The following is a 26,237-nucleotide window of genomic DNA, read 5'->3' as shown; positions in this document are numbered from 1 at the left end:
TTTTCCCCTTGCACCCTCATTTCTCTCCCTGTCCTCACACTCAAATGTTGAGAAAGAAAAGTACATCAGTGAGAGGCAGCAACAGGTTCCTAGCTCTGACTGAGAGCCTTCCATGCTTTTGCTGCTTTCTATTTTTTTTTTAGGAACCTTCCCCTTTAGACATAAAAAGGAGTTACATCTATTAGAAGAATCTCCTAAGGTAATTGTGTTGGAGGGGGAAGGGAAGAGACGAAAAAGTGCTTGACATTGAGAAAATAAGGAAATGATTTCAAGCTCTCGATTGCATTCAGATTCACATGCCAAGAAGGAGGAAATGAGTTCTTTCTTTCCACACCCACCCCCAACTTAACACATGTGCACACACTGGCACATGCACATGCTTAACAAATGCACACACATACACAATGTCACACTGGCGTGAACACACAACACCTCCTCCTCCTGTGGTATTTCAGGTGAGATAAGAAACCTATTTATCTCAGACTGACCATATCTATATAGTCTCTCTATATATAAATAGATAGATCTCAAACAGATTATGTATATATATACACACACACATATATAAATCCTTATTTCAAATAAGTAGATATATGTTCCCGAAGTTCTATTCCTTTGCTTCTCTGTCTGTATAAGCCTAACCAAAGCAGCATCAGTAAATAATCTATTAGCATTTTGTACAATGCAGGAAACACATTTTTCATGCCACTTTATTATGGGAAACTAAGACAATGAGCAAGTAAAGGAATTTCAATCCTTCACTAAAATTTGTCTCTGGGTCTATTGTATTGTATTGTACATTTACTGATTTTAAGAATAAATGTTCTATATTATAGGTGGAAACAGGTTCCCACCATTAAAGAATGATCACAGCTTCATTTTGGTTGTGTTTCCAAAGGATAACAACAAAGTCCCTTTCAATTTAGGATTTTAGAAAACAAAGCTTACAGATAGGTACAAATCATACCATCAGAAAGAATATCTGATTCAAAATCAAAGGCTGGTTGACAAGGCATGAGAGCATTCAAAGAGAAGCACAATTTAGCAGATTATCATTTTCAAGCTCTTTGCTATTTTTTTTAAAGAATCAAGTAATGATGCTATTATTAAAATTTTCCAAATCCAAGATTTATTAATGCCCAAGTTAGTAAGGAGGTAAGTTCATTAATATAATTCTCTCATACGTAAGATTATTCTACAAAATTATTGTAACATGTGATGTGTGTAATGTGTAAGGAAATAACACAAAGCAGTCATTTATGCCACTAGACCTGTCTCTGTCCTCTGCACTGGGAAATGGGTGTCCTGGGAAAAAGTGATCAAGGTCTTGAATTTCTCTTCCTAATCAAAGGGAGAAAAATTTACTGTCTTTCCGTGGGAATCAGGTTTCTGGACATAAGAAGTTACCAGCTGAACAGCCATCCATTCCACTTATAAATGAACACTAGATGAACAACACAACAAACCAACGCCACCTCTCCAAGAAGCCGGGCACCGGAGCCACACGCTTTTATGCACCTCAGGGTTTGGCCCTGACACCAGCTCTAGCCCCGGGGTGCTTTCTCACCAGGACCTCTGGCCAGGAGGGTTAAGATCACAGAAGTTTAATGTATTAGAGCCAAGAGGGGACACAGAGGTCATTTAGTCCCACATTCTCACCTCAGAGATGAGGAAATGAGATTTACCCATCAACTGACATGCCTCATGCAGTAAATTTCTGTCCAAGTCTAGACAGAAACACATGTTTCCTGACAGCCAGTTCTCCAGAATCTCACTATGCCAAGCACAGCACTCAGACTAGGAGCACTGGGAATGCATTAGAAATGAAGAATCTCACTACTTGCCCCAATCCTACTGTCCTACTGTATTAATTGGAGTTCTTCAAAGAAATAGAACCAATAAAGTGGGTGTGTGTGTAGAGAGAGCTTTATTTTATGGAATTGGCTCATGCCATTGTGGGAACAAACAATCCTGAAATCCATAAGAAAGACCAGGGGGTTAGAAACTGTGGCAGGATTTCTATATTACAGTCTTGAGACAGAATTCCTTTCTTCTCTGGGAAGCCTCACTTTTTGCTCTCAAGTGGCTCCCTTACTGGATGAGGTCACCCACATTATAGATAGTAAACCCCTTAAAGTCACCCAAGTGTAGATGCTAATCAGATCTACAAAGTACTTTCACAGCAACATCTAGACTAAATAGCTAGGCATCATAGCCTAGACAGGTTGGCACAGAAGGTGTATCCATCACACTTCCTGCATTTTAACACTATCCCTGGGTGATTCATATGCACATTAAAGTTTGAGAAGCTCTGATTAAGCTATGTGTAAGTTTTGGAGATATTACAGCCCCAATTCTGCAATAGAAAGATCCAATATAACAGTGTATGAAGTAAGTTAAAAGTTTATTTCTCTCCCATGAAAAGTTTGAGCACTGTAGTCTAGGACAACGAAAGAGATTTGACAACCAGGAACCCAGGCCTCTTCTAACTTGTGGCTCTTTTATCTTTAATGCTTGGCTTCATCTCATGGTCCAAGATACTTCTTTGCACTCTGGCCATCATGCCTTTGTTTTCAATCAGCAGAAAGAGAGGAAAGGACAATGGACGGAACACCTCTTTTCTTTAAGGATGTGAACCAGAAATTACACTCAACACTGATGCTCAAATCTTGTTGTTCAGAACTTGATCATATGGCCACATCTAGCTACAATGGAGGCAGGAGAATATAGTTCTTTTACGGAATAGTCAATAACTCAATAAAAATTCAGTACGATTCAGAGTTCTGCAACTAAGGAAAGAAGGGAAGATTATTAAAGGACAGCTAAACATTTCTGCCACTTATTTTTCTGCACCTGCAAACACTACTGGGGCGGCCAATGAGGAGGTGGGGGAAGGAGAAGAGAGAGGGAGCATCTTTTCTGCTTTCTTCTATTGTAGGGAAAATTGAACCCAGCGTATCACTGGGATGATGAGGAAACAGAGAGCGATGGCAGCTCCTACTGCCCTTGCATTGATTGACTACTTCCCCAACATGGAGCGGCTCTTGGCCAACACAGCCAGAATGTAAGTTTCCCTTGTCCCAAGGAAGTAGCAGTGGTGGAATAAGGAGCATTCTACACTCTGGTTCTTTTTTTTTTTTTTTTAACATCTTTATTGGAGTATGACTGCTCTGCAATGGTGTGTTAGTTTCTGCCTTATAACAAAGTGAATCAGTTATACATATACATATATCCCCATATCTCCTCCTTCTTGCATCTCCCTCCCACCCTCCCTAATCCACCCTTCTAGGGGGTCACAAAGCACCGAGCTGATCTCCCTGTGCTATGCGGCTGCTTCCCACTAGCTATCTATTTTACATTTGGTAGTGTATATATGTCCATGCCACTCTCTCACTTCGTCCCAGTTTACACTTCCCCATACCCGTGTCCTCAAGTCCATTCTCTACACCTCTGTCATTATTTCTGTCCTGCCCCTAGGTTCTTCAGAACCATGTTTTTCTTTTTAGATCCCATATATATGTGTTAACATACAGTATTTGTTTTTCTCTTCCTGACTTACTTCACTCTGTATGACAGACTCTACGTCCATCCACCTCAGTACAAATAACTCAATTTCATTTCTTTCCATGGCTGAGTAATATTCCATTGAATATATGTGCCACATCTTTATCCATTCATTTGTCAATGGACACTTAGGTTGCTTCCATGTCCTGGCTATTATAAATAGAGCTGCAATGAACATTGTGGTACATGACTCTTTTTGAATTATGTTTTTCTCAGGGTATATGCCCAGGAGTGGGATTGCTGGGTCATATGGTAGTTCTATTTGTAGTTTTTTAAGGAACCTCCATGCTGTTCTCCATAGTGGCTGTATCAGTTTACATTTCCACCAACAGTGCAAGAGGGTTCCCTCTTCTCCACACCCTCTCTAGCACTTATTATTGGTAGATTTTTTGATGATGACTATTCTCACTGGTGTGAGATGATACCTCACTGTAGTTTTGATTTGCATTTCTCTAATGATTAGTGATGTTGAGCATTCTTTCATGTGTTTGCTGGCTGTCTGTATATCTTCTTTGGGGAAATGTCTATTTAGGTCTTCTGCCCATTTTTGGATTGGGTTGTTTGGTTTTTTGATATTGAGCTGCATGAGCTGCTTGTAAATTTTGGAGATTAATCCTTTGTCAGTTGCTTCATTTGCAAATATTTTCTCCCATTCTGAGGGCTGTCTTTTCATCTTGTTTATGGTTTCCTTTGCTGTGCAAAACTTTTAAGTTTCATTAGGTCCCATTTGTTTATTTTTGTTTTTATTTCCATTACTCTAGGAGGTGGGTCAAAAAGGATCTTGCTGTGATTTATGTCGTAGAGTGTTCTGCCTATGTTTTCCTCTAAGAGTTTTATAGTATCTGGCCTTACATTTAGGCCTTTTATCCATTTTGAGTTTATTTTTGTATATGGTGTTAGGGAGTGTTCTAATTTCATTCTTTTACATGTAGCTGTCCAGTTTTCCCAGCACCACTTAGTGCAGAGGCTGTCTTTTCTCCATTGTATATTCTTGCCTCCTTTATCAAAGATAAGGTGACCATATGTGTGTGGGTTTCTCTCTGGGCTTTCTACCCTGTTCCATTGATCTATATTTCTGTTTTTGTGCCAGTAACATACTGTCTTGATTATTGTAGCTTTGTAGTATAGTCTGAAGTCTGGGAGCCTGATGCCTCCAGCTCCATTTTTCTTTCTCAAGATTGCTTTGGCTATTCGGGGCTTTTTGTGTTTCCATACAAACTGTGAAATTTTCTGTTCTAGTTCTGTGAGAAATGCCATTGGTAGTTTGATAGGGATTGCACTGAACCTGTAGATTGCTTTGGGCAGTACAGTCATTTTCACAATGTTGATTCTTCCAATCCAAGAACATGGTATATCTCTCCATCTATTTGCATCATCTTTAATTTCTTTCATCAGTGTCTTATAGTTTTCTGCATACAGGTCTTTTGTCTCCTTAGGTAGGTTTATTCCTAGGTATTTTATTCTTTTTGTTGCAATGGTAAATGGGACTGTTTCCTTAATTTCTCTTTCAGATTTTTCATCATTAGTGTATAGGAATACAAGAGATTTTTGTGCATTAATTCTGTATCCTGCTACTTAACCACATTCATTGATTAGATCTAGTAGTTTGCTGGTAGAGTTTTTAGGATTCTCTGTGTATAGTATCATGTCATCTGCAAACAGTGACAGCTTTACTTCTTTTCTGGTTTGTATTCCTTTTATTTCTTTTTCTTCTCTGATTGCTGTAGCTAAAACTTCCAAAACTATGTTTAGTAATAGTGGTGAGAGTGGGCAACCTTGTCTTGTTCCTGATCTTAGTGGAAAAGGTTTCAATTTTTCACCATTGAGAATGATGTTGGTTATGGGTTTGTCATCAGTGAACTTTATTATGTTAAGTTCCCTCTATGCCTACTTTCTGGAGGGTTTTTTTTATCATAAATAGGTGTTGAATTTTGCCAAAAGCTTTTTCTGCATCATATGGTTTTTATCCTTCAGTTTGTTAATATGGTGTATCACACTGATTGATTTGCATATATTGAAGATTTCTTGCATTCCTGGGATAAACCCCACTTGAACATGGTGTATGATCCTTTTAATGTTCTGTTGGATTCTGTTTGCTAGTATTTTGTTGAGGATTTTTGCATCTATGTTCATCAGTGATATTAGCCTGTAGCTTTCTGTTTTAGTGACATCTTTGTCTGGTTTTGGTATCAGGGTGATAGTGGCCTCGTAGAATGAGCTTGTGAGTGTTCCTCCCTCTGCTATATTTTGGAAGAGTTAGAGAAGGATAGGTGTTAGCTCTTCTCTAAATGTTTGACAGAATTTGCCTGTTAAGCCATCTGGTCCTGGGCTTTTGTTGGTTGCAAGATTTTTAATCACAGTCTCAATTTCAGTGCTTGTGATTGGTCTGTTTATATTTTCTATTTCTTCCTGGTTCAGCCTCGGAATGTTTTGCTTTTCTAAGAATGTGTCCCTGCCTTCCAGGTTGTCCATTTTATTGGCATATAGTTGCTTGTAGTAATCTCTTATGATCCTTTGTATTTCTGCAGTGTCAGTTTTACTTCTCCTTTTTCATTTCTAATTCTATTGATTTGAGTCTTCTCCCTTTTTTTCTTGATGAGTCTGGCTAGTCGTTTATCGATTTTGTTTATCTTCTCAAAAAAACAGCTTTTAGTTTTATTAATCTTTGCTATTGTTTCCTTCATTTCTTTAATTAATTAATTAATTTATTTATTTATTTTGTGTGTGTGTGTGTGGTACGCAGGCCTCTCACTGTTGTGGTCTCTCCCATTGTGGAGCACAGGCTCTGGATGCGCAGCCTCAGCGGCCATGGCTCACAGGCCCAGCCGCTCCACGGCATGTGGTATCTTCCCGGACTGGGGCACGAACCCATGTCCCCCGCATCGGCAGGCGGACTCTCAACCACTGCGCCACCAGGGAAGCCCCTCTTTAATTTATTTTTGATCTGATCTTTATGATTTCTTTCCTTCTGCTAACTTTGGGGTTTTTTTGTTCTTCTTTCTCTCATTGCTTTAGGTGTAAGGTTAGGTTGTTTACATACACAAAGTCTTTTTAGAGACCAACAATGCATATTGTGCAGAATGGGCTGTAAACAAGATAACAAAACATTGTTTCTTTGTATCAGCTTTTCAGACCAAAAAAATCATTGTTATACTGAATGTTTCTTTGTATTAGTGTTCATTGCTAGGATGTTTACCTACATTTTCAAGATCTAGGTTATGTCAGGCTGTTTGTTTTCTTCTAGGTACTAACTATAACATTCAATAGATAATTAGAAGCACATGGATTATAAGTCAAAGAATTTGGGAACTGTAAATAAATAAGAATATAGCACTGACAGGATTCTACTTACTTTGATGTTTCTATGAAAAATTATTTATTAATATAACTGAATATCACTTAACTAATACCCATATATTGATTATATGGTCCATAAGCATGCATGCATACATAAAGAACAATATATGTAGTATAAGACACTATAAATAACTTGCATGTTTATCATTTTATATAAAACTATTTGGTGACTTTCTTGCCAAACCTGACTCATTAATAATTATCTGCCACCTAGTTCTATGATGAAAATAGAGTTAAGACAATCCATCTTGAATCTTTGCTATACTTGTAAGAGTGCCATGCCTCCCAAGTGCAGGTACACACACTTTTATTAATATAAGTACTCTTTTTACTTATATGAGGGTTTCACTTTGATGTACAAAATTGCTCTATAAACAAAACTTTTTGATGTGCATGACAGTGGAGCTCAGTAGCATCTGGAGTTCTGTGACATCATGTCCTCCCGCAAAACTGTACCCTCATGATCTCAGTTTGATATGAATCTCTGCCAGACATGCTGGCATAGCCCTCATTCCTGCATGGATTCCATGTTACCTTTTAAAAATATCAGTTACTTTGTGCAAACTTGACTCAGAAAGGCACTGTGAATGTTACTACTTTGGGCTGCAAAGTGTGTGGTGTGTGAGTGAGAGCGTGCGTATGTGTGTGTCTGTGTAATCAGTAGGGCTTATAGTTTATCATCATGTAATCACAAATTCTATTGTCCATATCACTGATGTAATAACTGAATTTATACTTCCATTAATTTAAACAACGGCCATTTTTACTTTGGAAATTAACAATCTGTTAAATATTTTTTTTGCCTACTACCTAAAATTAGGGGGAAAATGTATGCAAAAATAGCAAAGAGGTGATAGCTATGGAATCTCAGGCCATGAAAAGTGACTTTTCTTCCATATTTCAAAAGAAATAAACATTTTCTTACAGTTTGAGGAAGGAAAAATTAAGTTGTTATCATGGTACTCCCAATTTATTCTGGGAGAATGTCTTACTCAACCTGCTTCTATTTTTTCTTACATTAGGGAGAAACTGCTGTTCTGAGGATCTGGATTTCTATTCCCTGGGACTGTGTTCCCCATATGCCTTAGTTTAACGAGAATAATTTCCAGGCCCAGTCAGGAAATGAAAGCATAGGCCAGTGTAATGAGCATGTGATTGAATTTTTCTAATAGTATAGACTTATTAGCTCTAAAAATTTGCAGAATCACATTAATTTTTTCCTACTTCATGATATTTGCCCTGTAGCTCTTGAATTAGATTTTTTTCTCCAACTTCACAGACGTCATTTTGGTTTCAGACTCAGACATTTTCTAGAGACTTAACACAGGGGCTACAATTACATTCTTAAAGTATGAGCTTTCACTCTGCTTTTTTTCTTCTGAGATAATTTTAAGAAGAGAGTCCATCAGAATATGACTTAATCTGTATTCTCAACAATTTAGAAGAAAACATTGATTAACAATACTGAAGAAACCCGTCTAAAAATAGCACTGCATGAAACACAGCTCAATGGTATCTTAAAACCATTAAGGTTTGTCAAATACACTCTAGTTTTGGCTATTACTATAATCAATGGTTACTGATTTTCTCATTGATGTTAAGGGAGAAGAAAAATTACATGATTTTATTTATAAAATCAAATTACTTCTAGTTCTGACCCCACCAGCCTGGGTAGTAGAAAACCTAACATATATTTGGGAGACAGGTACTCCTATGTAACAGCCTCTCTCCTTGAAGCCACCATGGTCTAGGGCTGTGCTGACAACTCCACTACTCCCAGCCTCTGCCCTCCTCATATCCATCTTGACTCTGGGACCACTGCCCACGTCCCAGAGCAGTGTCTCTTGGGGGTCTGTTTCCAGACCACGCCTCCACCCACATCAGGGTCCCACCATCAAGCTGGCATCACCTATGTACTCACCACCCTCTTCACTCTTCAGGAACAGGGAGCCACAATCACACACAAGTTGGCCACGTTCTGCTTATTATACTTCTCCAAACAGAGCTCCAAACATCTTTGAGGGCTGGAAAATTCTAGTTGCGATCTCAGTGAGCTTGGGTTTTCCAAAAACAGTAACAATAAGAGCCAAGCTCAATAATAATACTCACTATATGTGGGCACTTCAAATGCATTAACTTGTTTAACAATCGCAACATGAGGAAAGATGTACTATTATTGTACCCATTTTACAAATGAGACTATTAAGGCACAGAGAGGTTAGGTGACCTGTCATTAAGCCAGGAAGAGAAGAACTAGAATTCATATCCATATATTCTGGCCCCAGAGTCTATGTTCTTAGCCACTACATGATACTATCTATCCTTATGGCAATCTGTTCACCTTTTCCTAAGTAAGGTACGTAATTACTGACTTCAGTCTATAGAGGCTTCATTGTATAGAGTGGTGACTGAGGTTGGGGAAAAAAAGATGTGTGAAGAAAAATACTTGCTATATTTATTCCTTCATGAAATTTTTCCAGGAGAAGCTAAACCATTGTCAAATTCTCAGATTATTTTGCCATATATATGATACTTACATTATAACCAGGATGTGCAGTAAAGATGTATTTTCTATATTTTCATCTCTAAGTGTTCTGGTGTTCCACATGCACCCTATCCACTAGACAGTGCAATGGGGAAATGACCAATATCCAATATAGTTGTCAACTTAGTTTGGTTTAATAGTTTAAACACTCTAAGTGTGCCCAATCTATTGAGTTAATTACTCAATTCTCTTATTTCTGAACCCTCCCTCTTTGACTTCTTTGTAAAATGGGGTCCAGGTATATGGGAAAGGGATTCATGTGACCTCCTGGTGCAGAGGGCTTAGCATGCCCTAGCTTTGCCTTGCTATTCAGTAGCTGATGAGCTTTGAGATGTTACTGGTCTCATACTTGAATTTTCTGTGGTATCTGCTGGTGACATCTGCAGCAAGAACCACTCATGGCATCTCTCTGTCTCTCTCTCCTCTTTCTCTGTCTCCCTCTCTGCCTCTCTCTCCTTGGTTATAACCCAGGGGTAGATTCCTGGATACCATGGTCTCAGATGGGCTCTCTAAGCCCCTCTGAAACTTTACATTTTTCATCATGTCCTTGTCCTAGACGGGCTGCCCTTAACCTCTTCTATAGTGTCATCTTGCTGCAGCCATTGTGGACTCCAGAGAAGGGTTGCTGATTCTCAATTCAGTGGTCAGGCCACATAGAACAAAAGAAGGTCAAATGAAGATGCAAATTAGATGCTCTCTTTCTCTTTTTCTGTGCTCTCCTAACCCTGCTTAAGGTTAAGCTCAGTGCTCAGGTGGAACCTCCTGCCCAGGACCCTCATAGGGCATCAAACTGATGACAGGACAAGAACTGCCACACTTGTGCTCAGAGCTACTTCCTTTTATCACTAAGTCAAACCGCACAAGGGTAATTGGAACAAACATCTGATCACTTTCCTCTCTTTCTTCTTTCTCATTATATCCTCCTGTTCTGTTCTGTAATATCCAGGATGAAAAACTTTTTGTTCCTCTGTATCACAGTCACCTTCTACTCAAGATAACAAGTTTTACTTACACAGATCTTTTTTTAGGTTGTATTTTTGCAATTTGATTTTGCGGCTATGAAAATCTTACTTGTTAGGTAGATGATAAATAGATATTGTAATAATTGTTCTTAGCTTTAATTCCTAACCCTATTCTTCAAGGCAGAAAATTCATGTTCCAGTTACTTATGGGTACGTAATGAAACCACCCAGATACTTAGTGATCAAACAACAATCATAATTTATTTGCTCACAGATTTACAATTTAGAAAGGATTTGGCAGGAAGGGCTTATCTTTGTTACAGGCTGTTAACTGGGGTAGATCAGCTGGGCCTCAGACAATGCGCTTCCAAGATGGTTTATTCACATGACTGGTAAGTTAGTGCTCACCCGAGGCTATTGACTAGATATCTTAGTGCCTTTCCACAAGGCCTCTCTACACTGCTGCTTCTTCCTCACAGCATAGTAGCTGTGTTTCAGGCAAGGAAGTGAGAGAAATTAGATGCTTCCAATATCTTAAATCCTAGGCCCTGAAATTGGCTGACAGCCATTTTTGTTGTATTCTTTGAGTCAAAGTTTTCACAGAGCTTCCTAGATTCAAGGGAGTTGGGGAAACTCTAAGGGGTCCCCTCACAGGTTGGATTTGGCAAACAGAGATGTCAAAGCAATTATTATAGATATATTCAAATAATTAAAGAAAACTTTGTTTCAAGATTTAAGAAAAATTCAATGACAATGACTCAACAAATAATAAATTCAATGAAGAAATAGGAATTATTTAAAATTTTTAAAAATGTAAATTTGAGAGTTGACACAGAAATAGAAATAAGCAGTGAACTTGATGATAGATGAATAGAAAGTATATATCCTAAGGAATAGAAAAAATTGAAGAAAATTTAATAGAACTTCTGAGACCTATGAGACAATATCAAGAAAATACCAAAATATTTGTAATGGGAGTCCTAGAAGAAGGGAGTGAGAAACAGTAAGAAAAATATGTGAAGAAATAATGGGCAGAAACTTCATAAATTTGATTCAAAAATCTAAAAACAGCAGAATATTCTTTCTTTTCAAGAATACTTAGATCATTCTCCAGGACAAACAAAATGCTAGGACATAAAGCACACCTCAATAAATTCAAAAGAACTAAACATCATTCAAAATATGTTCTACAGTAACAATGGGAGAAAACTAGATATCAACAACAGAAAGAACCTAGAGAAATCTCTAAATATTTGGAAATTAAATAACGAATGGTTCAAAGAAACCATGAAGAAAATTAGAAAATACTTTGAAGTGAATGAAAACAAAACCAATATGTCACAATAGGTCAAAGCAATGTGATGCAGGTAAATCAATGCTTAGAGTAAAATTATAGCTTTAAATAGCTATTTTAGAAAAGAGAAAAGATCTCAAATTAATAATCTAAACCTCCATTTTTAAGAAACTAGAAAAAGAAGAACAAGTTAAACACAACATAAGCAGAAGGGAAGGAATAATAAAACTCAGAGCAGCAAACAATGAAATAGAAAGAGAAAAATCAATAAACATGAAATAAACAGTGGATTCTTAAAAAGATCACAACATTGTAAAATACTTAGGTAGACTGGCTGAGAGAGAACAAAAATCACCAAAATCAGGTATAAAAGAAGGGACATTTCTACTGACCCTACAGAAATTAAAATATAAGGTAATATTATAAGCAACTCAATATCAATAGATTAAGCATATTTATGTATTTATGGACAATGTTCTAGAAAAACATAAATTCCCAAAACTGACTAAAGAAACAGGTAATCTAACTAGATCTATAACAAGTAAAGAAATAAAACTAGTAATTAAAAACTTCCCCACAAAAAAAAAGCCCAGGCACAGTTTCAACCATGATTTCTATCAAATATTTTAAGAGGAAATGATATCAATTCTACACATTTTCCAAAAAATATAGAGAGAGGAAACATTTCTCAACTCATTCTATGAGCCAGAAACAGCCTGATACCAAAGCCAGAAAAATATATCACAAGGAAACAGCAGACCAATAGCCCTCATAAACATAGATGCAGAACAACCCATAAGAAAATGTTAGCAAACTGAATCTAGCAACATCCTAAAGGATGGCTAGTAAGCACATATAAGGATAATCAACACCATAAGTCATTTTGGAAATGGCAATTAAAACCAGAAGGTGATACTACTAAATACCTACTAAAATAGCTATAATGAAAATAACTGTCAATGTCAAGTGTTGGCAAAGGTATGAAAAAACTAGAAGCCTCATACATTGCTGGCAAAAAACAGTTTAGCCATTTCTGAATAAGTTAAACATAAATTTACCATTCCAATCAGCAATTCCACTCCTAGGTATCTACCCAAAAGAAATAAAAATATATGTCATGTAAATACTTGCACATGAATACTCATAGTAGCACTATTCACAGTAGCAAAAAAACTAGAAACAATCCAAATGTCTATCATTGGTTAATGTATAAAGAAAATGCAAGGAAATGTGGTATATCTATACAATAAATACTCTTCATCAATAAAAATGAATTAATTACTAGAACATCTACAATATAAATTATGTCTAAAAATTATGCTAATTGAAAGAATCCAGACACAAAAGACTACATATCGTATCATTCAGCTCATTCAGTTTCCCCCTCCCCCAAATTCCAGGTGAATCTATAGGTATAGAAAGCAGCTTAGTGGCTGTCTGGGGATTCACAGCAAACATGTAGGAAAGAACAATTTAGTATAAAGAAAATTTTCTTGAACTGGATTGTAGTGGGTTCCCCAGCTTTATAAATGTACTAAACAAATATCATTGAATTGTACACTTATATTGGGTGTATTTCCTGGCCGGTAAATTATACTTCAGTAAAGTTGTCTTCAATAAAGCAAGTTGATTTAGTATTTTCCTTCTCCTCAAACCTTTCATTTTCTTCTAGGTTGCAGTCGTCTTCCTTAATAAGCATATCAACACTTTGGAGGGGATGTGGATGACAAATATACAGTCTGCATAAGTTCTACACTAGAATTTACTGAAATGTACTAGTAAGATCACTGTTAGCCACTTTTCTGTTCTCATCTGCTGAAATGCCTGCTGACCCGCATCCTTCAGTCACATGGTTGACATTGCCATCTTTGGGGAATATCTTTTAGTCTACAATTCTCTTATAGATTTTTTTTCCTGATGAGTATTCCTCAATAAATCATATGCACGCAAATTCTTGTTTTAGACTCTGCTTCTAGGGAACCTGACCTCTTAGCCCATCCTATGCATTATTTCCTATTTAGGAACTCTATTCTGCTGCTGTTGGGTGGGGTGCAGCTGTAACCTACCTCCACACAGAGTTCCGGATTGGACATGGCTTTCTGCATTATCTACCCTATCGTTATTGCACCATGTTGGTGTGGAATAATTTTCAATGATGCTTGCCGTCTTCCCAAGCTCCACTCAAGGAATGGAACAAAGACTCACTCTATTCTCAATCCCCAGAATTCCATGAGTGGAAATGGGGGAAACGGTGCATTCTAATCTAAATATAGACAATCCTATCTCTAACCCTTGATTATCCTCCAAAAATGCCTTTTCCTTAGTCTGGAGAACCAAGTTTTCTTCCTAAATCTTTCTTTTTAAAAGCCAAGTGTATAACATTTTGTTCTTTAGTTTGGCTGGATTCTTTCTCTACTAGGACAGTAATAAATCTGGACTAATGGGAACAAAGATAGTCTGTGACAACAAAGAAAGTATGGGATTTCAAAAGCACCTTGATTAATATTAAAATCTCACCATACTCTATATGCTGTGATAATATTCATATATATTGTATATAGTTTAAAGATATGTGAATGCATTATAATCAATATTTTAGTCTTATCCCAGCCTCCATGAAGTCTAATAATTATGATTTAGTGATATATTGGTACAATCCCCATGTTGCCTAATGATTCTCCAAATAGATGAATTTACTGATTGTCAGTATTCTGAATGGCATAGATAGATATATTTACTGGTTGACAGTGTTCTGAATGGCATTATGCTTTACTGCCCAACAATGAAGTTCAACAAATTGTCATTATCATTCTCTTTCTTTTAGTACTCTAAAGTACTATTGAGACTGCCATATAGAAAAATTTATTGAGATAAGATAATGTAATGAAAACTGCAGAAGCTTTGAAAGCAAATAAAAACTTGAGTCCCAGTCCTGTCTCTTCAGCTTTTTGCCAATGGCGAAAAAGGATTCTACTTTTACTCCTTGTAGTGTCAATTGTTAGTGTAAATAAGAAGGGTTTGTTCTGAAAATTAAATGTGATAAATACATAGGGAAGCCCAATTTAAAAATAAAGCTCAGTATAGAAGATAAAATATTACACATTAACATATGTTAATGTAATGGGGTGACTCTATACGGATGCATTGAGTCCATCAATGAGAAAAATGAGGGCCAGATTTCAAGGCTGAAAGGATGTAGATAGATAGATCGATAAGTAGATAGATATACATATATCTCCTACAGGTTCTGTTTCTCTGGGGAACCTTGACAAACACAGTAATACAGATGCTGATGAATACAGGTGTCAACAGTTATACAGCAGGTGTGTATAGAGGCCAAGTGGCCTAACAGAGGATATGGATGGACCTGCGTTCTGCCTCTGTCCTTTCACAACTGCTGGGAACACTCGTTGCTAACATCTGATCCCAGCAGTAACATTTGGGAAGAATGGAGGAAAGAAGTTAACTGAGGCCCATGGACACACCAAGTAATTCATCGTAGCTTCAACTTCCTTACAGGCAAAACAGAAGTAGGGCTGGGAGAACTGGAGATAATGTGTGTGAAGGGTCTAGCACATACTAGGTGCTAAATGAATCATGCTTCTAATTATCTCAACATTCATAAAAGAAAACATTCTCTACCACGTCAGCCAAAATAAATGAAGTAGGTTACTTTGGGGATGAAATGGTGATTTTAACACACGGTTTTCAGCTTTCATATGCCATCTGTAGGGATAATCATTTTTGCACTTTTATTATTGTTACTAAACTTTAATTTTTCTTGTGCTAAGAGGGCTTTCAAAGGATGAGAATGAAGGAGGATGGGACTGTCCAAAATAATGGATATCCCAGAATCCTGCCAAGGTATGTGAGAAACTCCTAAAATAATAACCTGCATTCCCACTGCTGCGGAAATGGAAATATTTATTGTTGTCATTATCACCACTATTGTCAGTATTGCTATTTTCGGAGTTCCCCGACAGACTCATTCATTCCTAAGGGGATTTAGTGGTTTGAGTTTCATGTCTGTACAGCTCTACCTAGGAAAGTCAAGAGCGCTTTCACCTTTGCTCCTGTCTAAACTGAACTTGCAGCCTTTCGCCACATGGAAGCCACCTGCCTGGTTGTCCTATCCGACTCAGCTGTGAAATCGGTCCCTCGGTTTCCAGAGCTCAAAGCCTCAGATTCTTCATTTACTCATCCATCTCTCTCTACCCCTTTTCCTCAGCTATAGTCAATCCCCTTGTCTATCACACCTGCTCAAATTCTTCTAAATCCCTTCTCTGTGCTCCCTGCCAGCTGCAACTGTCTTATTTCAAGACATGAATAAAGAAAAAGTCTTAATAGTCTTTTCACTATCAACATTAAGGAGGATGTATCAGGTAAATGATTCTTGGCCCAAACAACACTGTTTTAAAAAATTAAAAAATTGAGAGCCAACACAAAATATAAGAGACTTTAGGATACTCAGATAACAGGAAACTATCTTACTATTAGGATAAATTTCGAATACCCTTAATTATGTTTTTTCTTACAAGGTAATTAGTCAATCTCTCCCCCATACTTCCTTTTACTTTGAATTTTTCTCTATTTCAACATCTATCTCATTCCTCTTTATTTATCCAGGACACTACTCTGAACACTCTAGATGGCAACTGTGATGCCTTACTCCTCCACAAGTCTGCTCAAACACCTAGGATGCTGTATAAGCCATAAAACTATCTGTTATAAATGGTACCTGAAGATTTTGCTTTATACAAGGGAAAGAGATGTGAGACAAACAGCAATGCTATAGCTCTCATGTTAAGAAAATACATAAATGTACCACTAATCAAAGTTCTGGGATTGAAGGCAGTCTTCAAAGACAATCCCAAAGGATAAGTAGAGAAGACAGTTCAGTGTATACTAGAGGTCACCTGGCCTGAAAAAGGATAAAGATGCTATTTTCCTTACACGCAACACAAAACGGGATTATTGTGATAATTATGAAAGATTCTACCTCCAGAGACCCTTTGAAAGCCTCATTTTAGCAAAGGGTAAAGGGGAAAAATTATCTTCTCACCTTACAATCAGTTTCAGACATTTGGAGGGAAACTATAGCAGATGCTGTGGGCACCATGCCCGTATATGCCAACCCTCACACTTTAGTGCACACTGGCTGGACTTGCAGCTACCAGCAGCTGAATTTCTTTGCCTGAGGGCTTTCTCAAGCCAACAAACCTTGCTTTGCCCACCTGTGTAGCACTCTGGATGTGTTTGGGTATTAACTTCCCCTGGGAGTAGCCTCCAACCAGTTAATGAAATGAATTGGTGTATAAATACCCTAGCAACCTTATCCCCTGGGTAGAACAGCTCTGAGGTATATGCTCTGCACCAGCTTTCAGAGTTTCCCCAGCAGGATTAAGCTCTGGTGGACTACAATGGTGGGAGCCTTGATAATGTATATTTCATTGACTGCTTGGCTGCATCTCACTTCGTCATTCTCCTACCACTGCTTTCTTCTCCTTCCAGGTAAATTTCTTGTGCACTAATCTGTATCTCAAGATCTGTTTCTGAGACGTACCAACCAAGACTCTAAACCTCTCTTCCACCAAAAAAAGAACTGATGGATAAATCAGAAACAGTGAAAACTCTAGGATAAATTCTTCATTGAATTCAATTCAACAAACAATTATTGAGCACCTACTGTGTCAGGAACTGTGCAAAGATGAGCAGCACTTAAACCCCGATGGGAAGGAGATCACTAATTTCAACAGTAGACAATTACTGAATTTTTTTAAGTATAGTAATCAGTACATCCAGAAATAGCTATTAAGCCTAGAACAGAAAGCATCTAAACCCTGTCAGTGTGGAGCTGTGAAGTAATGGAAGACTTTCCAAAGAAGAAAGACTTGATTTAGTTTTTCCAGGTGGAAGTAGAAAGGGGAATATCAGATAAAGGGAGCAAATGCTCAGAACCAGATGGTACAGTCTCCCCCATGACAAGAATGTGGGGAAAACCTCAGAGAGGCTGGATGATATAGTGGTAAGAGCATGACCACTGAAACCTGACTGTCTGGGTTCAAATACTAGCTTTTCTAGATACTGTCTGTGTGACCTTGGGCAAACCAGTTAATCACTCTGAGCCCCAATTTACTCATCCATAAATTAAGGTGCCTAAATCCTACCCTTTTTAGTAATTTAGAAAATTTAATATAAGCAAAAGGTTTAGAAAAGTAACTGGCATATTGAAAGCGCTGAATAAATAATTGTGGTTTGTTATTATGGCTGGTTAACTCACAGGGAAAGTAACAGGAGATAAAGCTGGCAAAGCAGACAGGAGATAAATCATGCAGGTTCTTATATGCCATGTTAAGGAACTCCTTCTTCATCTTTGAAGTCAAGAATCAGCAAACTATGTATGACACACTGGCCAAATCCAACCTACACTTTTTTTCTGTAAATAGTTTTATTGGAATATGGCTACATTCATTAACTTGTATATTGTCTGTGACTATTTCATGCTACAATGGTACAGTTGAGCTGTTGTGACATAACATATGGTCCACAAAGTCAACAATACTTACCTTCTGATCTTTTACAGAAAAAAATTGCCAACCCCAGCCACAGACGGAAAGAAGTGACATGCAGAGTAAAGGATAAGTTGTATGGAGTAAATATATGCAGGCAGAGAAAGATGGTCACGTTGATGAGGTTAATAAACCAGATTTCATAGAGTCAAAAGAGGAAGGGTTTGGTATATAGATGAAGGAGAAATATACCGGCAGTTGATAAAGAGTCCAATTAAATCTGCAGACTACAGGGCACATCTAGCCTAGAGATAAGTTTTATTTATTCCAGAGTGTTCATATATTTTAAATCTGTTGTCAATGTTTAAAATAGACAGATATCACCAATAACACATGAATATCTGGCTTGTTTGGAAAAACTGGAAGATCTGGCAGAAGTTTGCTTATAGGCGTGAATGGTAGAACTTTATTTATCTGGAAGGCAGTATTTACATGAGACATTTACTTTCCAATACGTTGCGTTCTCCACTATTTCCTATTGTATTACAATTGGGTCAGCTTCATTCATGTCGTAATCACGTTGAGTCTAAGTCCTCTAGGATTCAAGAGTGCTACATACTGCCACTTATGGACACAAGGGCATGGAGTATGGTACAAAGAGCAGTTTCCTCTCAAAACAGATATAATAGAAACAGGGGCCTTGAGGGAAAGCCAGATTTAGGTAAGAACAAGTGAGGAGAGAGTACCACATGAAGAAGGTGAGGTGTGAGTCAACTTGTTTACAAAAGAAGAGAGGTTTATGATTACGGAGGAGAAAAATATTTAGGAGAAATTGCATGAAGAGTCAAGGCGGGGGCAGGCTCATAGCAGGATAAAGATAACTGAATAAACAAGGATTGGTCACCAGAAATGTCACCTTGTTGGTTGATGTATGAGGTTGGCTAAGATGAGAGCCACAGAAGGAACTGATTGGCTTCAGAGTCCCCAGCTTTATCTGGAAAATTACTGTGGTGTTAGAGCCAGTGGCGGATAGGTTAGGGTTAGTGTCATCACAGATCCTGCCTGCAAATCTGGCCAAGGTAATTAGAACTACCCTTAGGTTCAATCAGAGTCATGATGAGTTCTCTGTCATGTAAGCCCTCGGGTAAAGTGCTGAATTGGTTCAGTTAAACAATATCTGTAGTTGCTTTGAATGCTAAGATTATATATTTCTAACAGCTTTAGAAATGAAGGAGGAATAAGTCATCTAAGGAAGCTGTGATCTCAAGATTCTTACCTTCTTTCCTGTTTCTTAAGGAATACATGACTCTTTTGTTCACTGAGCACCCTGATGGGCTTTGTATATGGAAAAGCATTGCCCTTACTTACCTGGAGATGTTGGTCTTCTCATCCTGCATCCTGATCCTTCATATGCCTTCTTCTATTTTTCTCTTAATTTTTCTTTGTTTTCCTGTCCTTTTAATCTCAGGAGTCAGTTATCTATTAAAAAAGAAAATAGGGAATATAGTGAATGGGAAAATGTCATTAAAACTCTCAACATCTACCCTTTTCAATATCTATTATTATCTTTTTCACTATAACAGAGAGGACCATTTCCTAGGTCTCACATAATGGAAAATTCACTCCTATCCTTCAGTGTTTGTCCCAGAAAAACTTTATAAAGTCATATTTTTATTCTATTAGCTGTTGGAAATAGCCATGAGGGAAGGCCACCTCCTAGCCACATCCATCCAGACACTGCAACAGAGGAATAAACCTTAACCAGGAAGAAAAACCAAGGCTTCGAACTACTTAATAGGCAAAAGCCTTACCCTACATGCTTGAGAGGAAAAGATATTTTAAAGTCTGCATTCTTGGCTGAAGATGATTCTTTGTCCATAATGAAATATTTTACATTTCAGAAAGAAACATGAAACTGCAGAGAGTGTTGATGCAGACACCAAGAGTGATGAGAGGTCTGGTAAATAAATTCACTTAAATTTCTTCTCTTAGGAATTATCAATGGGGTAAGAAGTAGAGAGAGAACAGGCAGTATTCAAAGAAATGCTTATAAATAGATAAAAAAGAAGATGGCGGAAGAGTAAGACGCGGAGATTACCTTCCTCCCCACAGATACACCAGAAATACATCTACACGTGGAACAACTCCTACAGAACACCTACTGAACGCTGTCAGAAGACCTCAGACCTCCCAAAAGGCAAGAAACCCACAACGTACCTGGGTAGGGCAAAAGAATAAACAGAGACAAAAGAATAGGGACGGGACCTGCACCAGTGGGAGGGAGCTGTGAAGGAGAAAAGGTTTCCATGCACTAGGAAGCCCCTTCGCGGGCAGAGACTGCAGGGGGCGGAGGGGGAAAGCTTCGAAGCCGCGGAGGAGAGCGCAGCAACAGGGGTGCGGAGGGCAAAGCGGTGAGATTCCCGCACAGAAAATCAGGGCCGACCGGCACTCACCAGCCGAGAGGCTTGTCTGCTCACCCGCCGGGGCGGGCGGGGCTGGGAGCTGAAGCTCGGGCTTCGGTCGGAGCGCAGGGAGACGACTGGGGTTGGCGGCGTGAACACAGCCGGAAGGGGCTAATGCACCACGGCTAGCTGGGAGGGAGTCTGGGGAAAGTTCTGGACCTGCCGAAGAGGCAAGAGACTTTTTCTCCCCGCTTTGTTTCCTAGTGCGCGAGGAGAGGGGATTAAGAGCGCTGCTTAAAGGAGCTCCAGAGACGGGCGCGAGCCGCGGCTAAAAGCACGGACCCCAGAAACGGGCATGAGACGCTAAGGCTGCTGCTGCCGCCACCAAGAAGCCTGTGTGCGAGCACAGATCACTATCCACACCCCCCTTCTGGGGAGCCTCTACAGCCCGCCACTGCCAGGGTCCCGGGATCCAGGGACAACTTACCCGGGAGAACGCACGGCACGCCTCAGGCTGGTGCAACGTAATGCCGGCCTCTGCTGCCGCAGGCCCGCCCCGCACTCCACTCCCCTCCCTCCCCCCTGCCTGCGTGAGCCAGAGTCCCCGAATCAGCGGCTCCTTTAACCCCGTCCTGTCTGAGCGAAGAACAGACGCCCTCAGGCGGCCTACATGCAGAGGCGGGTCCAAATCTGAAACCTGGGAGCTGTGCGAACAAAGAAGAGAAAGTGAAATCCCTCCCAGCAGCCTCAGGAGCAGCGGATTAAATCTCCACAATCAACTTGATGTACGCTGCATCTGTGGAATACATGAATAGACAATGAATCATCCCAAATTGAGGAGGTGGACTTTGAGAGCAAGATTTATGATTTTTTTCCCCTTTTCCTCTTTTTGTGAGTGTGTATGTGTAGGCTTCTGTGTGAGATTTTGTCTGTATAGCTTTGCTTCCACCATTTGTCCTAGGGTTCTATCCGTCCGGTTTTTTTTTTCTTTTTTTCCTAATAATTATTTTTTATTTTAATAACTTTATTATATTTTATCTTACTTTATTTTATTTTACTTTATCTTATTTCTTTCTTTTTTTCCTTCTTTCACTCCTTCCTTCCTTCTTACTCCCTCCATCCCTCGCTCCCTCCCTCCTTTCTTTCTTTCTACTTCTACTAATTCTTTCTTTCTACTTTTTCTCCCTTTCATTCTGAGCCATGTGGATTAAAGGCTCTTGGTGCTGCAGCCAGGAGTCAGTGCTATGCCTCTGAGGTGGGAGAGCCAACTTCAGGACACTGGTCCACAAAAGACCTCCCAGTTCCACATAATATCAAACGGCGAAAATCTCCCAGAGATCTCCATCTCAACACCAGCACCCAGCTTCACTCTACGAACAGCAAGCTACAGTGCTGGACATCCTATGCCAAACAACTAGCAAGACAGGAACACAACCCCACCCATTAGCAGAGAGGCTGCCTAAAATCATAAGAAGTCCACAGACACCCCAAAACACACCACCACACATGGACCTGCCCACCAGAAAGACAAGATCCAGCCTCATCCACCAGAACACAGGCACTAGTCGCCTCCACCAGGAAGCCTACACAACCCACTGAACCAACCTTAGCCACTGGGGACAGACACCAAAAACAATGGGAACTACGAGCCTGCAGCCTGCAAAAAGGAGACCCCAAACACAGTAAGTTAAGCAAAATAAGACAGAAAAACACACAGCAGATGAAGAAGCAAGATAAAAACCCACCAGACCTAACAAATGAAGAGGAAGTAGACAGTCTACCTGAAAAAGAATTCAGAATAATGATAGTAAAGATGATCCAAAATCTTGGAAATAGAATGGACAAAATGCAAGAAACAGTTAACAAGGACCTAGAAGAACTAAAGATGAAGCAAACAATGATGAACAACACAATAAATGAAATTAAAAATACTCTAGATGGGATCAATAGTAGAATAACTGACGCAGAAGAACAGATAAGTGACCTGGAAGATAAAATAGTGGAAATAACTACTGCAGAGCAGAATAAAGAAAAAAGAATGAAAAGAATTGAGGACCATCTCAGAGACCTCTGGGACAACATTAAAGGCACCAACATTCAAATTATAGGGGTTCCAGAAGGAGAAGAGAAAAAGAAAGGGACTGAGAAAATATTTGAAGAGATTATAGTTGAAAACTTCCCTAATATGGGAAAGGAAATAGTTAATCAAGTCCAGGAAGCACAGAGAGTCCCATACAGGATAAATCCAAGGAGAAATACGCTGAGACACATATTAATCAAACTGTCAAAAATTAAATACAAAGAAAACATATTAATAGCAGCAAGGGAAAAACAACAAATAACACATAAGGGAATCCCCATAAGGTTAACAGCTGATCTTTCAGCAGAAACTCTGCAAGCCAGAAAGGACTGGCAGGACATACTTAAAGGGATGAAGGAGAAAAACCTGCAACCAAGATTACTCTACCCAGCAAGGATCTCATTCAGATTTGATGGAGAAATTAAAATCTTTAGAGACAAGCAAAAGCTGAGAGAGTTCAGCACCACCAAACCAGCTTTACAACAACTGCTAAAGGATCTTCTCTAGGCAAGAAACACAAGAGAAGGAAAAGACCTACAATGACGAAACCAAAACAATTAAGTAAATGGGAATAGGAACATATATATCGATAATTACCTTAAATGTAAAAGGACTAAATGCTCCCACCAAAAGACACTGATTGGCTGAATGGATACAAAAACAAGACCCATATGTTTGCTGTCTACAAGAGACCCACTTCAGACCTAGAGACACATACAGACTGAAAGTAAGGGGATGGAAAAAGATATTTCATGCAAATGGAATCCAAAAGAAAGCTGGAGTAGCAATTCTCATATCAGACAAAATAGACTTTAAAATAAAGACTATTACAAGAGACAAGGACACTACATAATGATCAAGGGATCAATCCAAGAAGAAGATATAACAATTGTAAATATTTATGCACCCAACATAGGAGCACCTCAATACATAAGGCAAATTCTAACAGCCATAAAAGGGGAAATCGACAGTAACACATTCATAGTAGGGGACTTTAACAACCCACTTTCACCAATGGACAGATCATCCAAAATGAAAATAAATAAGGAAACACAAGCTTTAAATGATACATTAAACAAGATGGACTTAATTGATATTTATAGGACTTTCCAATCAAAAACAACAGAATACACATTTTTCTCAAGTGCTCATGGAACATTCTCCAGGATAGATCATATCTTGGGTCACAAGTCAAGCCTTGGTAAATTTAAGAAAATTGAAATTGTTTCAAGTATCTTTTCCGACCACAACACTATGAGACTAGATATCAATTACAGGAAAAGATCTGTAAAAAATACAAACACATGGAGGCTAAACAATACACTACTTAATAACGAAGTGATCACTGAAGAAATCAAAGAGAAAATCAAAAAATACCTAGAAACAAAGGACAATGGAGACACGATGACCCAAAACCTGTGGGATGCAGCAAAAGCAGTTCTAAGAGTGAAGTTTATAGCAATACAATCCTACCTTAAGGAACGGGAAACATCTCGAACAAACAGCCTAACTTTGCACCTAAAGCAATTAGAGAAAGAAGAACAAACACACCCCCAAAGTTAGCAGAAGGAAAGACATCATAAAAATCAGATCAGAAATAAATGAAGGAAATGATAGCAAAGATCAAAAAAACTAAAAGCTGGTTCTTTGAGAAGATAAACAAAATTGGTAAACCATTAGCCAGACTCATCAAGAAAAAAAGGGAGAAGACTCAAATCAATAGAATTAGAAATGAAAAAGGAGATGTAACAACTGACACTGCAGAAATACAAAAGATCATGAGAGATTACTACAAGCAACTCTATGCCAATAAAATGGACAACCTGGAAGAAATGGACAAATTCTTAGAAATGCACAACCTGCCAAGACTGAATCAGGAAGAAATAGAAAATATGACCAGAGCAATCACAAGCACTGAAATTGAAACTGTGATTAAAAATCTTCCAACAAACAAAAGCCCAGGACCAGATGGCTTCACAGGCAAATTCTATCAAACATTTGGAGAAGAGCTAACACCTATCCTTCTCAAACTCTTCCAAAATATAGCAGAGGGAGGAACACTCCCAAACTCATTCTACGAGGCCACCATCACCTTGATACCAAATCCATACAAGTATGTCACAAAGAAAGAAAACTACAGGCAATATCACTGTTGAACATAGATGCAAAAATCCTCAACAAAATACTAGCAAACAGAATCCAAGAGCACATTAAAAGGATCATACACCATGATCAAGTGGGGTTTATTCCAGGAATGCAAGGATTCTTCAATATATGCAAAACAATCAATGTGATAAACCATATTAACAAATTGAAGGAGAAAAGACATATGATCATCTCAATAGATGCAGAGAAAGCTTTTCACAAAATTAAACACCGATTTATGATAAAAACCCTGCAGAAAGTAGGCACAGAGGGAACTTTCCTCAACATAACAAAGGCCACATATGACAAACTCATAGCCAACATCGTCCTCAATGGTGAAAAACTGAAAGCATTTCCACTAAGATCAGGAACAAGACAAGGTTGCCCACTCTCACCACTCTTATTCAACACAGTTTTGGAAGTTTTAGCCACAGCAATCAGAGAAGAAAAGGAAATAAAAGGAATCCAAATCGGAAAAGAAGAAGTAAAACTGTCACTGTTTGCAGATGACATGATACTATACATAGGGAATCCTAAAGATGCTACCAGAAAACTACTAGAGCTAATCAATGAATTTGGTAAAGTAGCAGGATACAAAATTAATGCACAGAAATCTCTGGCATTCCTATACACTAATGATGAAAAATCTGAAAGTGAAATCAAGAAAACACTCCCCTTTACCACTGCAACAAAAAGAATAAAATATCTAGGAATAAACCTACCTAAGGAGACAAAAGACCTGTATGTAGAAAATTATAAGACACCGATGAAAGAAATTAAAGATGATACAAATAGATGGAGAGATATACCATGTTCTTGGATTGGAAGAATCAACATTGTGAAAATGACTCTACTACCCAATCCAATCCCTATCAAACTACCACCAGTATTTTTCACAGAACTAGAACAAAAAATTTCACAATTTGTATGGAAACACAAAAGACCCCGAATAGCCAAAGCAATCTTGAGAACGAAAAACGGAGCTGGAGGCATCAGGCTCCCTGACTTCAGACGATACTACAAAGCTACAGTAATCAAGACAGTATGGTACTGGCACAAAAATAGAAATATAGATCAATGGAACAGGATAGAAAGCCCAGAGATAAATCCACGCACATATGGTCACCTTATCTTTGATAAAGGAGGAAGGAATGTACAGTGGAAAAAGGACAGCCTCTTCACTAAGTGGTGCTGGGAAAACTGGACAGGTACATCTAAAAGTATGAGATTAGATCACTCCCTAACACCATACACAAAAATAAGCTCAAAATGGATTAAAGACCTAAATGTAAGGCCAGAACCTATCAAACTCTTAGAGGAAAACATAGGCAGAACACTCTATGACATAAATCACAGCAAGATCCTTTTTGACCCACCTC

This window comes from Monodon monoceros, unplaced genomic scaffold (assembly GCF_005190385.1).
Source record: "Monodon monoceros isolate NGI ecotype Baffin Bay Population unplaced genomic scaffold, NGI_Narwhal_1 Super_Scaffold_15, whole genome shotgun sequence".
NCBI lineage: Eukaryota > Metazoa > Chordata > Mammalia > Artiodactyla > Monodontidae > Monodon > Monodon monoceros.
The sequence above is the reverse complement of the archived record's forward strand: the minus strand, read 5'-3'. Positions refer to the sequence as shown.